The 17,393-nt window shown below is 41.4% G+C and overlaps 1 long non-coding RNA gene across 2 annotated transcripts in view; it reads right to left on the bottom strand.

The window, feature by feature from the left end:
• LOC135229168 (uncharacterized) overlaps positions 1 to 17,393 on the bottom strand; it is a 148,754-nt gene that overhangs the window by 108,918 nt on the left and 22,443 nt on the right. For both annotated transcript variants that reach the window (XR_010319933.1, XR_010319932.1), the window contains exon 2: positions 6,863 to 7,010. This is a non-coding gene — a long non-coding RNA (uncharacterized LOC135229168). The remainder of the gene's footprint in view (positions 1 to 6,862; positions 7,011 to 17,393) is intronic.

The raw sequence follows: 17,393 nt of genomic DNA, 5'->3' as shown, positions 1-17,393 counted from the left end.
GCTAAAGAGAATGGAAAGAAAAATAAAGTAAAAGAGCTCAATAGAATACCTGAAAGGGAAGCTGGAGAAGACAAAGTATGATAATATAATGTGAACAGATCTGGAGTTAGAAAACCAAAAGGGAAGAAAACACCTGGCATTTCTCAAGCTAAAAGAACTGAAGGAAATATTCAAGCCTCTAGGTGCAATACTGAAGGATTCTATGGGCAAAATATCGAACAACAGAGGAAACATCAAAAGTAGATGGAAGGAATACAAAGACTCAATACACCAAAAACAATTGGTCGACGTTCAACCATATCAGGAGGTAGCATAGGATCAAGAGCTGATGGTACTGAAGGAAGAACTCCAAGCTGCACTGAAGGCATTGGCAAAAAACATGGCTCCAGGAATTGATGGCATACCAAATGAGATGTTTCAACACAGGGACGCAGTGCTGGAGGTGCTTACTTGTCTATTCCAATATATTTGGAAGACAGCTACCTGACCAAATGACTGAAAGAGATCTATATGTGTGCCCATTCCAAAGAGAGGTGGTCCAACGCAATGCGGAAATTATCGAGCAACGTCATTAACATCACATGCAAGAAAAATTTTGCTGAATATAATTTAAAAACAGTTGCAGCAGTACACAGACAGGGAACTACCAAAAATTCAAGCTGGTTACAGAGGAAGACATGGAACGTGGGATATCATTTCTGATGTCTGATGGATCTTGGCTGAAAGAAGAGACTATCACTAAGATGTTTACCTATTTTTGTTTACTATACAAGCACACTCAACTGTGTGGCTCATGACAAATTATGGATAGCTTACCAAAGAATGGGAATTCCAGAACACTTAACTGTAGTCATGCGGAATATCTACATAGACCAAGAGGCAGTCATTTGAGTAGGGCAAGGGGATACCGTGTGGCTTAAAATCAGAAAGTTACGTGTCATGGTGGTATCCTTTCACCATACTTACTCAATCTGTATGCTGAGCAAATAATCTGAGAAGCTGGTCTGTAAGAAGAAGAACATGGCATTAGTTTTGGAGAAAGATTCACTAACAACCTATGATATGCAGCTGATACGACCTTGCTTGCTGAAAGTAAAGAGGACTTGAAGCAGTTACTGATGAAGAGCAACCACTACAGCCTTCAGTATGGATTACACCTCAACATAAAGAAAACAAAAATTCTCACAACTGGACCAGTAAGCAACACCATGATAAATAGAGAAAATACTGAAGTCATCAAGCATTTCATTTTACTTGAATCCATAATCAATGCCCACAGAAGCAGCAGTCAAGAATTCAAACAATGTATTGCATTGGGCAAATCTATTGCAAAAGACCTCCTTAAAGTGTTGTGAAGGAAAGATGTCACTTTGAGGACTAAGGTGTGCCTGAGCGAAGCCATGATATTTTCTATCACCTCACATGCTTGAGCAAGTTAGACAATGAATATGGAAAACCAAAGAACTGATTCATTCAAAGTATGGTGTTGGCAAAGAATACTGAATATACCATGGATTGCCAGAAGAATAAACAAATCCATCTGGGAAGAAGTACACCAAGATTGCACCATAGAAGCAAGGATGGCGAGACTTTGTCTCACGTGCCTTGGACATATTTTCAGGAGGGACCTGTCCCAGGAGAGGCTCATCATGCTTGGAAAAGCTGAGGGTCAGAAAAAAAGAGGAAGGCACTCAACAACATGAACTGACACAATGGCTGCAAGAATGGGCTCAAACAGAGCAATGATTGTGAGGATGGTTCAGGATCAGGCAGTGTTTCATTCTGTTTTACACAGGATCGATGGCATCTAACACCAACAACTAACATATGTATGTATGCATATGTGTGTGTGTGTGTATATACCCATTGCCGTCGAGTCGGTTCCAACTCATAGTGACCCTACAGGACAGAGCAGAACTGCCCCACAGAGTTCCCAAGGAGCACCTGGTGGATTCGAAATGCTAACCTTTTGGTTAGCAGCTTTGGCTATTAACCATTATGCAACTAGGGTTTCCATATTAAAAAAAAATTTATATATATATATATATATACACACATACACACACATATATATACACACACTCTTTTTTTTTTCATATATATGTGTGTATATATATATTCTGTTCACCAGTTTTGCATCTCTAGAGATCCCAGGCTAAGACATTTGGTACCTACAGTGGTTCCAGAGGAACCAAATCTTAAGGACGAGTTTTCCGAATTGATTCTCAAGTCTGGCTAGTCTTAAAGGCACTGATGACTGTCTCCAGTAGTAAATAGGCTATTGCTAATCCATGGTGGGAGGTGACAATAGAAATACGCAAAATACTACTACAACTGGATCAAATATTTGTGAGAGACAAGGCTCTGCCTGATTACATATTTGATACTTTTCTATAATTTTGTCAGAATAAGAATAATAAGGAAGCTGCTTGGTTGGTCCTCCTTTTGCTAGCCACACTGGTGAATGAAAGAAATGGACTCAAAGCTCAAGCACCACATACAAGATCTGAAAGCTGCCACTTGTGCCCAGAAAGAAAACCATATTTCTTATAGTAACAAGGCTAATGCTGCCAAAAATAAACTCAGATTCTTATCATAAGAGTGACTGAATTAAAGCGCCGGTTGAATATCCAACCTCAAATGGTTTCTGAAGTTAGAGTGAGGGCACTGATTGGGAAGAAATGGGATCCTGAAACTCGGGATGAGGACATATGGGCAGATAGTCAGGAAGCGGGGGACAATGAACCTCCAATTTCTGTTGAATCGCTCTTCCTAACAGAACCAGACCTCTTACTCCCATCTGAAGAGATTCTCTAACTTTGCCGGCTAAGCCACCCTTCCCAGTAAAACAATTATCCCTTCCACCTCCATCTGATGAGATTATCCCAGCTGTGCCTGAAGTGTCTTGTTTCAGTTGTCTCCTGGGGTGGTGTCTGGGGCATTGCCTGGGGCATCACCTTAGGCAGATGCCATATAAGACACGGCTGAACATCCCACTGCCACCACCCATTTTTGCTTCTAGACCTATACCTAGACTTCAGTTCCAACAAGCCCCAAAACGTGAACTATAAAGTGTGACCCAGGAGAAGGTATGCTAAACTCCAAAAGAACTGCTTGATTTTTCTAATATATATATACAGAAAACTGGTGAATAGGTGTGGGAATGGCTATTATGGGTGTGGGATAATGGTGCAAGCAACATAAAGGTGGATTAGTCTGAGTTTATTGATATAGACCCAGGAAGCATAGATTCTTCATTCAGTGTTTCAGCTTGAGAGGTTAGAAAAGGATCTCATAGTTTATTTGGCTGGTTTACTGAAGCATGGATTAAGTGGTGGCCTACAATAAATCAAGTGGAAATGGCAGATCTGCCATGGTATACTGTAGGAGAAGGTAACCAAAGGCTGAGGGAAATTGGCATGTCAGAATGGATTTATTAGGCTGGACCCACAGACCCACACACGGAGTGCCCAGAGGGCTCTCTTTTTACCATAGCAGTGAGGTATAAATTTGGGAAGCAAGCCCCAGCATTATTGAAGACTTCTGTGGTTGCTTTTTTATGTAAGTAAGAGTCCACAGTGAGAACTGCCCTAACTGAATGAAGACACCTGACTACAATGCAGTTGACTGGACCCCGTGGTGGTAGCAGCCAAGTGGTGGCACTCAATCAACAAAGACAAGGTGGGTGTGGTTACCATAACAGACAGTAGAGTCAAAGCAGTAATCAGAACAGTCTGCTCGCATGGATTTATGGCATTGGCTACTTAGTCATAGTGTCCCTGGGAGTGAAAGAGCTGGGAAATGTACATCTCCTGGTACCTAGTGTCTTAGATATCTAGTGCTCCTGTAACAGAAATACCACAAACGGATGACTTTAACAAAGAAAATTATTCCCTCACAGTCTAGGAGGCTATAAGTCCAAATTCGGGGTGCCAACTCCAGGGGAAGGCTTTTTCTCTCTGTCACTCCTAGGGGAAGGTCTTTGTCACCAATCTTCCCCTGGACAAGAAGGTTCTCAGCACAGGGATCCTAGGTCCAAAGGATGCACTGCTCCTGACACTTCTTTCTTGGTGGTACTGAGGTCCCCCTGTCTCTCTGCTCTTTTCTCTTTTATATCTCAAAAGAGATTGACTTAAAACACAACTTAATCTTGTAGACTGAGCCCTGCCTCCTTAACATAACTGCTTCAAATCCTCAATCATTAACTTCATAGAGGTATGATTTACAATACATTGGAAAATCGCATCAGCTGACAAAATGGTGGATAATCGCACAATACTGAGAAGCATGGCCTAGTCAAGCTGATATATACATTTTGGGAAGACAGAATTTAATCCGTAACACCTAGTATGCAGCTATCGACCTGTTAATGCCTTTTTCTCCATACCTGTTTCGAAGTATCACCAGAAACAGTGTGCCTTCTCTCTGACCTAAGTATATAAGGACCAAATAATGTACAGGAATCTCTGTTACATTTTCTCCATCTTACCATTATTTGGCCTCATAGGCAGACCCAGTCACTTAATTGCACAGCAGAATGAAGAGATTAAAGCCCCAACATTCTTGCCAGTGGACCAGGAAGGTAGCTGCTCAGACATCAGAGAGCCTCAGAGAGACAAAGACCAGGCGGCTCAAGAGAGGGATACCATAAAGTTGTTTTTCATACGCCCCCCACTCCCACAGTTGCATATGCTTTGCTGTGACCCTAAGAAGTAGATCAATCCTTTGAGAACTGCATTATGGGTTAGAACACCAACAAGGTCCCAGACTGAGTGACACTCCCATAGATTACATCCAAATATCACTGCAAAGTCTTCAAAATCTGAACTGACATCTGAGCCACAGCATACAGAAGTTGGGAAAGAACCTGCAGCCTGAACATAACTGGGTCAAGTGATTCCTAAAACTAACAACATCGACATTTTCTGTAAGATTGAAGTAAGACACAGTCTTGGAATCACAGACAAAAACTTTAAAAAGCTACTTTAACCATGCCCAAAGAAGTAACAGCCACAACTTAGAAAAATAGAAAAATACATAGAAAGCATTCACAAATGAAAATTTTAGACAGGAAAAACAGAAAAATAGAGATAAAAAATTCACTTGATCAGCTCTACAGCAGAATGCTGTTGACAGACAAAAGGATCAATGAGATGAAAACAGTTCAATTGAAAATATCCAATCTGAAAACAGAGAACAAATATTGAAAAAAAATGAACAGAGCCTCAAAAAAATTCAAAAATATCTAACATTTATTTATTGGAATTCCATACGGTGTAGAGAAAATATGTGGTGTAGAAAAAAGTATCTGAAGAAATACTGGCTCAACACTTTCCCAATTTGTTGAAAGACATAAACTTACAGATTCAACAAGCTATGCAAACTCCAACAAGTTAAACTCACATAATTTTATGCCCAAATGCCTCATTGTGAATTGTGGAATAACAAGGACCAAGAAAATATCTTCAAAGAAGCTAGAGAGAAAACAACTCATTTCACACAGGAGAAACAATTGGAATGACTCTGTATTCATCAGCAGAAGCCATGGAGGCCAAAAGGCTGTGAAAACAACATTTTTTCAACACTGAAAGAAAAGAAACATTAACCCAGTGTTCTATAGGCTGTTATTTCCTTCATGAGTAAAGGAAAAATATTGACATTCTCAGGTGAAAGACGCTTAAGAGAATTCATCGCCACCAGACTTGCTCTAAATGAAACACTAAAGGAAGTTCTTCAGGTGGCAGGCTTGGAATTTCAGGAATTATGGAAAGCAACAAAGTCGAAAGTATCTTCGGAAGTTCGCCCTCCACCAAAGATTAGACAGGTCTATAAAACAAACAATAACACACGTGAAGAAAGTGTTTCTTAGTTCAATCATGTGTATGAGACCAAAAGTACAAAACCGGCCCAAAAGCACAGAAAAGAGGGCAGGACAGAACAGGAATCATGGCGGATGGAAACGGGGAACTGGAGCATAAAAAAAAAAAAAAAAATAGCAGAGGAGAATATTGACACATCATGAATATTGCAAACAATGTCACAAAACAATTGTGTATAAATGGTTGAACAAGAAAGTAATTTGCTCTGTAAAGTTTCAAATAAAGCACAATAAAAAATAAAAAAAAGTGGTAGGTATCTCGGTAAACATATTATGCCAACCCTGTTGTCACTGCACAACATGGCACAGGACTCTCCTCTTTGCAAAGACTTTCTAGCCTATTGGAAAAACTTTGGAATATACTCTTGGTGGCAAATTAGTATTAGAGAATGGGATTAATTTTGAAAATATGAGATGTCTGTACTCATGCCTGGTGAATAAACTGGATAATAACATTTTCAGAGCGAAATGAGATGTTCTAACAGAAAAATAGGCCTGAATTCCCACGTGGGCCATGAGCCTACTCTGAAGGCCTTTCCCAGAGAGGCATTTCAGGCACTTCTAGAGCAGCAGGAGCACTGGGGAATGCAGGTGTCAACCTCCCCCAGGGCCTTCTCTGAGGGGTAAGTACCTGCTTTAGTACTGAGCTTAGTGGTTCATAAATAGTCATTCTGCATAAGGTCTTCAGGTTCAAGTCTGTAATCCAGCTGGGATTCTGTGTGTGCTGCATCTCTGCATCAAAAGAACATGCTTCTAGAAGCAGAATGCCAGGAGAGAGGCGGTTGGGCAGTTGGCGTTGGGGGGTGCTGCGCAGACAGGGGTGCCGGAGGGAGGCACAATATAGTCATTCTGCAGGAGGTCTAGTCCTTCTGCACAAGAATAAGAATGCTTCTCAATGCACAATAGTTTACATGCAGGACATAAACAAAGTTACTGAAGGACAAAGTTGAATAGTAAACCAAGCCACTCCCTGTCAATCCTTACCTGAGAGGGTCTTCATCAGGACTTCCGGGGATGGAGAAGGAAACAGTAAACGCTGATTTATTTTACCTCTTCCTTCCTCAAGAAACAGGAACTGGTGTTAAGATGTCAGGTGTCAAGCCCCAAACTCCTCTTCTGGTCTGTATTTAAGCTGTATAATAAAACTGGGAATCAGGCAATCAGCCATGAGCAGACAGACCCAGGAGTATTCCCAGTGCCCCACATCTTTGAGCTCCAGTGAGATCCTGTTCTTAGTCCCTAGATTAGCAGAGGAGCTGAAAGACTGAAATTCCGTGTTTTCAGGCAACTTGGGATTCAAGCAGGCACTTATTGCTAAAGTTGTATTTCTCTGTGTTAATTTATGATCCTTAACTCAAATCCGGACTTTGAAGCTCATTTTGATAACTCCTCATTAGTCTGCCTAGACAAGAGTCTGCTCACAGTCAGTGATGACAATGGAGGAAACAAAGTCCCTAGCCCAGAGAAAGGACTATTCCCAAATTTGGGGCAATGCCCCTGGGGAGCATCGGCGAGGTGCACTGTGGCCTCTGTGGCTTTGCCTTCTGCTCCTGGAATTGCACCCTGGGGGCGTCCATATGCAGACGCAGAGTCCGTGGATGACCACAACTCCTGCCCTTCTGGGTCATCGTCCGGACGCACGTTGCGATATGCTTCCTGCCCCCCTTCCCAGCATAAGTGCTGCGATCACACGTGGCAGAACCAGTTCCCAGGTCCAGACCCTAGGTCTTGCCCTCCTTGGCCTTAGGCTTCCCCTAGTCCTGGGGGAACCCGCAAGCCTGGCGGGTGCGAGGTTAGCACCCGGCTGGGCGGGCTTCGGCCTGTCTCAAAAGGCTCATGGCGCACGCAGGTTCCGCCTCCTTGGAGTCTGCAGGCTTGCGGTGGGCAGCCCGGCATCTCCTGCCTCCCTCGGGCGCCCTCTCTGGGCAGTAGCTCCCCTCCCCCCGCCCCGCCAACCACCCAACAGTCGCACTGCCTGCTTTCTGCTTCTAGAAGCGTCTTCTTTTGATGCACACATGCAGCACACACAGAATCCCAGCTGGATTACAGACTTGAACCTGAAACGCACAACTTTAAAACTACTAGACTGGGGCGGGGGGGGGGCGTTGGCAGTGAAAAAAGGAAAAAAATTAAGAAAAAGAACAATTACAAAAAAAGTATTAGAAAACTCACCTTATGGACTCAAGAAGGCTGCGGGATACACAACTGCGTAGATAGCATACTGTTGTCTCTTTCTTTGCAAATAAGTCTTAGATGAGGGAATTTGGTACCAGGAATAGTTGCAGAGCCTGACTTTGGGGAAATCTGGGATTGATTAATTGGCTTGCGTGAGGCTACAAGCCCTGATAATCCATATTTAAAGATGAGATTCGAGCAATCTAGAACATGCATCAGAATTTTTTACAAGTAAATTAGCACCAGAAGAGGCCTTTAACCACTAAATAAAATGGGTCAGTAGTTCAAGATCTCCCTACAAAGAAAATGGCAGACCTAGATCGTTTCCAGTCAGGTTCCAGCAAACATGCAAGAAACAGTAATTTTAATCTTGTACATAGTCAACAGAGATTAGAAAACCATGAGGCACTTCCCTAACTTGATCCTTATGGCTAGTTTAAAAATGATAACAAATTAGAGAAGGAAGGTAGAAGAAGAGTTAGAGGACAAGCACCCTCAGTAACTGAGATGCAAAACCCTACATAAGATGCCAGCAAAGGAAATCCAGCAAAGGGTAAACCAGGTAACATGCCATGATCAAGGCGGTTTATTGTAGGCATACAAATTTGAGTGAACATTAAAGATTTAGTAATTTCATTCACCACATGCATAGGTGAAAGAAGAGAAGACATATGCTCACCTCAAGAGATGGGGGCAAAGCAGGTTGATAAAATCCAATCACACGGAGAGATAAGGACTAGGAGCAAACATGGAACAGAAAAGGAGTTCCCGAACGTGGAAAACTACAACTAGCATGATAGTTCATGGTGACGTGTGGGACATTCTCTTTAAAATTAATAAACAATAAAATAAGGATGCTTCTATCATTATTTTTATTAAACATTTAACACTGGAAGTGTAAGCTAGTACAAAAAAAGTATAACTGCTATTCATAGATTATAGGACTGTCTCCATTGAAAACCGTAGAAAATATTGGAATTAATAGTAATCATAAATAAAAAATAAATTGAAATTTCAATGCATCAGCATCAAGCTGACTCTGTCATAGCTCTTAGGTGAAAGCAAAGGACACTGATAGGGAAAGAGCAGGTTCGGGTGGGCTAGACCAAGAAGGGAAGAAAATTATTCTGCACTGGGCTGAACTTATAAGAACGGGTATGTGTCTTAGTTACCTAGTCCCTCCATAACAAAAAATAACACAACTGGATGGCTTTTAAAGGACAGAAATTTATTTTCTCACAGTTTAGCAGGTAGTAGTTCGAATTCAGGGCATGGCTGTAGTGGGAGGTCCTTCCTTGTCTACCTCAGCTTCTAGTAGATCCCAGCAATCATTTGTGTTCCTGGCCTTCTAGAAGCATCTGTCTTCTTTGTCTGTATTCCTTTTCACCTGTTTGTGTCTGTGTGTATTCTGCTCCTTTTATAACTAAGAAGAGTTAGGCTTAGGACCCACCCTACATTGGTATGACTTCATTCACATAATAAAAGCAGGCCCCTTATTTCCAAACAAGGTCAGAATTACAGGTACAGGGGTTAGGATTTCCACATACATTTTGGAGGGACACAATTCAATCCCTAACAGTTGATTTACCAGATTTTCTGGATTGAGAGTACTCACATGAACAGCTGAGAGTAGTTCCAATTTTTTGCTACATTCAGTGGCTGAAACTTGCCTCAGTGGTCACCCATAGGAATGTTGGAGCAATTTATTGTGCAGGACCTGGCCTACCATTCCTAATCATGTCCATTGTGTGGAAAAACACACACTCCCATCACCGAAGCCTTGAGAAATTCATCGATAAGAACGGAATGGTGGTTGGAACCAAGAATTTTTCATAGCCTAGATAACATGGTGCAGCTGTTAGATATCCACATGGAGATGTCAGAAAATAAAATTTCACCCCACATGGAGATGTCAAGAATAATACCAACAGCTAATGTTCATTGAGTACCTACCCTGGTGCCAGGCACTCCTGTGCTTTTTCTTTCATGTTTGCTTTTCATGATGGCCATATGAGGAATGTATCATTATAATGCATAAAGAGGTCAATACAGAGAGTTAAGCTGACATTTGAATACATGAGTCTGGACCCAGGAGGAGTTTGAATGGATGGAGGTATAAACCTCAGGTCCTTAGCTACAAATAGACAGCAGTAAACTCACTGAGGCATCCTAGAGAGAGGGTGTCAACAGAGAGAGGAGCAGGCACCAAGCCCAAGGGTACTCTGGTATCTAGAAGCCTGCCAGGTGAACAGCAGCCAACAAGCCTCTCTGAAGTCCAGTGTGGTTCCTGGAGGGTTGTCTGTCCTTGCTCTCAGCTGCATTTCCCCAGTGCTCCTCCCACCTGCACTGGGTTGTCCCCCTCATGAGGACAGGGACAGTGTGTACCTTTCACCACTGTATCTGCATAACATAGACTACTTCTGGCCCATGGAATATACTGAGTGAATGAAAAATAAACAAAGGATAAGTACGTAAAATCCTTCGTAGTTGATACCTTGGAATACATTAAGGGGCTTCATGAGTAAGAGGGAGAAAAATTGATCAGGGCTACTTCTGAGACCATCCCTTAGGCGTAATGAGTGTTAAACAACACTTAAACAGAGATTTAATGGCAGAGATGTATGTTAAAAAGATGTAAGTATAGCTTAAAGATTACTAGAAACATGCACATTATTGCAACTATAGTCAAATCGCTAAAAAACATATACTACATGCACACAGAATATTATAAAGTAATTTAATGCCCTCATTAAAAAAAAACAAAAAAAAATTACCATGAAAAGACTAATGTTGAATGAAAATATCAGGATATAATATCTGTGTTAATACACATAACTGTGTGTGCTAATACACACATAAAATCAGTTGCCATTGAGTCAGTTCTGATTCATGACGACACCAGTGTGCCAGAGTAGAACTGTACTCCATAGGGGTTCCAATGGCTGAGTTTTCGGAAGTAGGCTGCCAGACCTCTCTTTCATAGCAATTCTGGGTGGACCTGAACTCCAACTTTCTGTCAGCAGCTCAAGATATTAACCATTTGCATCAACCAGAGACTCTAATACACATACATGCCAATATAAGCCAAAAAATAGACATATCGGAACGTTAATAATTTATTCGATGCATTACGTATGTTTTCTTGTTTTTTTTTTTTTTTTTTTTTGCATACTTTCCCATTGCTTCCAAGTTTTTGAGGAATAGAATGTACTTCTGGAAAAATTCATGAGAGATTTTTAAGTAATGAAATAATTAACAGAAACAGAATGAGTAAATCTGTGGCAAGGCAGCCCATGAACCCAAGATTACAGTAACACTGGTATGAAAAGCAGAATTGTGGAGTCCTGAAGCTCAGTGGTCCCATGCATCCATCAGGAAAGAGGGAAGAGCAAATAAACAAGGAGAAAATACAGTGAGCCAGAGGAGTGGGAGCCCTCTGTTGTGGGTACAGTTTTCTCATGAAACTTTAGATGGACACAGTGGATGGGATTATCCACTTCCATCATACAAACATTTTTATTACCCTTGATTTTAACAGAACTATGTTATAAAAACAAATAATAAAATAAAGTATAATAAAAGAATAAATCTCATCAGTGGACTACTATCATTTTCCCCAGCCACTGAGGAGGGCAGGAGACACACACGGGAAAGAAGATGGAACAGTGTGAAAACTCATGCTAAGTGGGGAGGAGAGTGTTTCTGAGACAGGCCTTAGCTGCTACCACCTAGGGAAGTAGGCAGCCGTGCACAACCAACTGGAAGAAATGGTACATTATTTCTGAGACCTACTCCAGCTCATAACAAATTATGGATAACATGGGGAAGAATGAGATTTCCAGGACACTTAACTGTTTTTATGAGAAACCTGTACATAGAACAAGAGGCAGTCATCTAAACAGAACAAGGAATACAGCATGGTTTAAAGTCAAGAAAGGTGTGCATCACCGTTGTATCCTTTCACCATATGTATTCAACCTGTATGCTGAGCAAATAATCTGAGAAGCTGGTCTGAAGAAGAATAAGGCATCAGGATTGGAGGAAGACTCATTAATAACCTGAGATATGCAGATGATACAATCTTGCTTGCTGAAAGCGAAGAGGCCTTAAAGCATTTACTGATGAAGATCATAGACTACAGACTAACAGCCTAACAACTGGACCAATAAGCAACATCATGATAAACGGAGAAAATGTTCACGTCATTAAGGGCTTCATTTTTACTTGGATCCACAATAAACACCCACGGAAGCAGCAGTCAAAAAATCAAACGACACATTGCATTGGGCAAATCTGCTGCCAGAGGCCTCTTTAAAGTGTTCAAAAGTACAGATGTCACCTTGAAAACTAATGTGCGCCTGACTCAAGCCATGGTGCTTTCAGTCGCCTCATACGCACACGAAAGGTGGGCAATGAATAAGGAAGACCAAAGAAAAATTGAAGCCGTTGAATTACGGTGTTTGCAAAGAATATTGAATATACCATGGACTGCCAAAAGAATGAACAAATCTGTCTTGAAAGAAGTACAGCCAGAATATTCCTTAGAAGCAAGAATGGCGAGGCTTCATCTCACATATTTTGGACATGTTGTCAGGAGAGGTCAGTCCCTGGAGAAGCAGGTCATACTTGGTAACAAGTGGCCACAACAATTGGCTCAAACATAACAACGACTGTGAAGGTGACGATAGGTAGTTTAACATACATTTTGACCCATATGAATTAAAATTTAAACAATTATTTCATGCCTTTTTGTAGGGGTTTTAGAATATACAATTAAAATAAATGTAAACAATTAATAGAAAAAATCCCTGAAAATAAAATTTAATTTTTTTAAATCACTGCTCCATACCCCAGATCTAAATGGCTTGATATAAAGCACTGGTCTTTGTGATTCACAAAAAGGAGGTGCCAATTCCTGGAGGGGGGATGGGAGGATAGAGAGAGTTGGAAGCTGGCAAAATTGTCACGAAAGGAGAGACTGGAAGGGCTGACTCATTAGGGGGAGAGCAAGTGGGAGTACGGAGTAAGGTGTATACAAACTTATATGTGACAGACTGACTTCACTTGTAAACGTTCACTTGAACCTCAATAAAAGTTAATATAAAAAAAAAGCCCAGCCCTGACCAATGTTTGCTTAAAAACTTTGAAAGTTTGTTCCTCTCTAAAATAAAGCAGGGTCTAACTTTAAAAATAAATAAATAAATGTAAACAATTATTAGAAAAAATCTCTGAAAATAAAATTTAATTTTTTTAAATCACTGCTCCATACCCCAAATCTAAATGGCTTGATATACAGCACTGGTCTTTGTGATTCACAAAAAGCAGGTACCAATTCCTGAACAAGAACTGAAGTGACAGGAGAAACCCCCCATGCTGTTATAGTCCTGAGTATGGGCCCTAATCCAGTGATCTGTCTTCATTAATTCCTTTTCATTTCATCTCTGTGAAAGAGGGATGGGAGAAGGTGAGAGAGGGTTACATGTGCCTATTCTGTTCTTTAGCCTCCAGTTCACTGCCAGGAACAAGTATTCGTAAGAGTCTAAAAAACGTTAAAGTACAAATAAGGAGGAAAACCTCCTAGTATATATATGTATTAGGTGGCACAAAGAGTTAAGTGCTCAGCTACTAACTGAAAGGTTGGCAGTTTAAATACACTCAGAGTTGCCTTGGAAGAAAGGCCTGGCAATCTACCTCCAAATAGTCACAGCTATTGAAAACCGTATGGAGGGCAGTCCTACTCTGAAAACTCACGGGGTCGTCATGAGTGAAAATCTACTCAACGGCAACTGGATTGGTAATCTATATATGGCATAAATGTTAGGAAAATTAGTTTCCGAACATATACACGGCATAGAGAATACACTGCACATTAGTATTATGTGCCAAAACCCACTGTCATCAAGTCGATTCTAACTCACAGTGACCCCAAAGGACAGAGTAAAACTGCCCCATAGGGTTTTCACTGAAGCAGACTGCCACATCTGTCTCCTACAGAGAGGCTGGTGGGTTCGAACCACTGACCTTTCAGTTAGCAGCCAAGTTCTTTAACCACAGAGCCACTAGGGCTCACTACTGTCATGTACAGTGATTACATAAGCAAATTCTGAAACAAACTGCCTGGGTTTAAATCCTAACTCAATTTATCAGCTGGGTGATCTGGGCACATTACTTTACCTCTCACTGCCTCAGTTTCCCATTTCTAAAATGGGTCTTATTCAAAAGGTTGTTACGCAGGTTAAATAAAACACACAAGGCACTTAGAAAAAGGCCTTACACACGGAATGAACACAATAATTGTTAGCTTTCATAATTATTAAGGGAATACAAACAAACGGCTAGGTTGAAGGAACTTCCATTGAGAAAGAGTTGAGTTCCAAAATTCATGTGTAAAGTCATTTACATCAACTGTTAAAGTTGTATGTTTAGATTCAAGTGATTACTGAGGTGTGTTATGATCTTGAACAGAGTTCTGGGGACTATACAGGCAGACTCTGCATGCCCTTCTCCTGCACATCCATTCCATCTCCCTTGGAGCCCAGACATCGTGTCATCAGTTAAACCCCTCCCACGCTGGTGGTGTACTGTTTAAGAGCTACGGCTGCTAACCAAAAGGTCATCAGTTCAAATCCACCAGGCGCTCCTTGGAAAGTCTATGGCACAGTTCTGCTCTGCCCTATAGGGCCGCTATGAGTTGGAATAGACTCAGTGGCAATGGGTTTTTAACGGGTATGAGGTAACTGTTCAGTGCTTAAAGACGTACCAAAAGCAACCACTAACACAAAAGCATAGTAAAAGGTTCTTATTTCAGAGTAGCAAAACCTTAGTTTCTAACACAGTGGTGAATTAGGGTGGACTGTGGATCAAGAGGAGCTCTGGTGGCATAGTGGTTAAGAGCTCAGCTGCTAACCAAAAGGTCAGCAGTTCGAATCCAACAACTAGTCCTTGGAAACTCTATGGAATAGTTCTACTCTATGCTATAGGGTCTCTATGAGTTCAAATCAACTAGGGTCTCTATGAGTTGGAATCAACTTGATGGTGACAAGATTGGTTTGGTGGGTGTCATGGATTGAATTATGACCCTAAAAAATGTGTGTCTCAACTTGGTTAGGTCATGATTCCCACTATTGTGTAGTTGTCCTCCATTTTGTGATTGTAATTTTACTTTAAGAGGATTAGGGTGGGATTGTAAGACCACCCTCACTCAGGTCACCTTTCCCTGGGGTGTGGCCTGCACCACCTTTTATCTCTCAAGAGATAAAACAAAGGGGAAGCAAGCAGAGAGTTGGGGGCCTCAGACTATCAAGAAAGCAGCACCAGGAGCACAGCATGTCCTCTGGACCCAGGGTCCCTGCACCTGAGAAGCTCCTTGACCATGGGAAGGCTAAGGACAAGGACCTTCTTCCAGAGCCGAAAGAGAGAGAAAGCTTTCCCTTAGAGCTGATGCCTTGAATGTGGACTATTAGCCTACTTCAATGTGAGGTATTAAATTTCTCTCGGTTAAAGCCATCCACTCATGGTATTTCTGTTATGGCAGCACTAGATGATGAAGACAGTGGGTCAAGGTGGAAGGGGTGGATGAAGGACAAAAAAAGAAAAATGGACAACAGGAGAAATATAAGAATTCAGAGAACTGTGAAAATTTAATTCCTGAATATACTTTCTTTCTCCTCCCTATAACTGGAAGGACTTTTCTCATATACAGCATATATAAGTAAATCTTTGCAATATTTAAAACACTTAACTCATTCTCTGAAAATTCATGGTGGCCCCATTAATTTCTGGCTTAAAAACAACTCAGAACTAAAAAGAAGCATAAATAAATAAATAAAGGCACTGCTGTCATTTGCGGGTGATGTTCTTTTCCTGCTATCCACAACCCACACACTCGGGTTAATTTTCCAGGGTCAGTGTTCATAGACCATCCTCTTTCTCTTACCACCACCCCACCACCCTTAATTATTTAGAAAAGGCAGGGCCAGTCAGTGCTCCAAACATCAAGTTTTCTCTCCAAAATGCCAACTCGCACTTGGGGAGCAGGCTACATTCTCAGCTATCAGCACTTCCACTAGCCCCTGCAGATAAGGAATGTGTCTCCACTGAACTGTTCATTGTAATTAAAAAAAAAAAAAAAGTAAAAAACTGTTTCTTAAAAAAAAAAAACAGGCATTTCCCTATTACCCACCCACCCCACTCTCCCACACCCAGTGCTCCCCTCACCACACACACACTCAAATATTTCCTACCAAGGGTGTGTCCCAAGCACGGGGTCTGGCTCCGCTCTTCTTTTACACCCCTTGGAGGCCTCTGGAGAAACCATACCTTTGGTTGGCAATTCCCTGAACCCTGCCTATTCAAGCTGGCACTTATTCAAAAAGGCAGGTGAGTCTTCAAGTCAGGTTTTTAAAAGGAGTTTAAGAGGAGCCAGGTGATATGCCTACTCACCCTCAAGTTTCTCAAAGGTAATAATTTCTTAAGATGTTTACAATGTCTCAACTATGGGTTAATTAAATCCCTTAGGATGGTGGGCATGGGAAAATCCTCCATCTCAATGCCCCCCCATTTTGAAAAAAAAGAGGGGAATCTCCAAAATTACAAATTTCAATTTCTACATACTTGATTGAACTAAGGAGTAAGTTCCTCACGTGTGTTATTCTTGGTCTGAGTCCTGGTGGTGCAGTGGGTAAGAGCTAAGCTGCTAACCAAAAGGTCTGCTGTTTGAATTCACCAGCTGCTCCTTAGAAACCGTATGGGGTAGTTCTACTCAGTCCTATAGGGTTGCTAAGAGTTAGAATTCACTAGACGGCAATTGGTTTGTTTGTTTTTCAATCTTTGGCTGAAAGGTGGACTTTGTTATCAATTTATTAAATCAACTGGTAATTTGCTGGATATTTCTCATGCAGGAACTTATGATGTCTTCAAATCCAGCTAATCAGGTTTAGGGAGAGAGAAACTTCTCTACCTTAGCTTCCCTGCCACTCCCACACCTTTTTCATTGATTTCCATGCCCTGTTTAAGTAACATCATTCATCACTTCTCACTGTCTAGGTTATCTGAGCCAATTCATGGCAGTCGATTCCACCTGAGCCCTAGGATACCCTCATATACATACTCTGCCCTGTTCCTTCACCAATGGCTGACCTCACATCTCCCCTTGAATGTCTACTAGGCATCTCAAACTTAATGTGGTTCAAATAAAATTCTTCGTCCAAGTGTCTTATCTACCTCCCCAGTCTTCCTTATCTCAGCAAATGTTCTCACTATCCTCTGGGTTGTTCAGGACAAAAACCTAGAAATCATCCTTGATTTCTCTCCTTTATTCAAATCTTGCATCCAATCCATT

The sequence above is a fragment of the Loxodonta africana genome, unplaced genomic scaffold (genome assembly GCF_030014295.1).
Source record: "Loxodonta africana isolate mLoxAfr1 unplaced genomic scaffold, mLoxAfr1.hap2 scaffold_106, whole genome shotgun sequence".
Classification (NCBI taxonomy): domain Eukaryota; kingdom Metazoa; phylum Chordata; class Mammalia; order Proboscidea; family Elephantidae; genus Loxodonta; species Loxodonta africana.
This window is presented reverse-complemented; position numbering and strand designations above follow the sequence as displayed.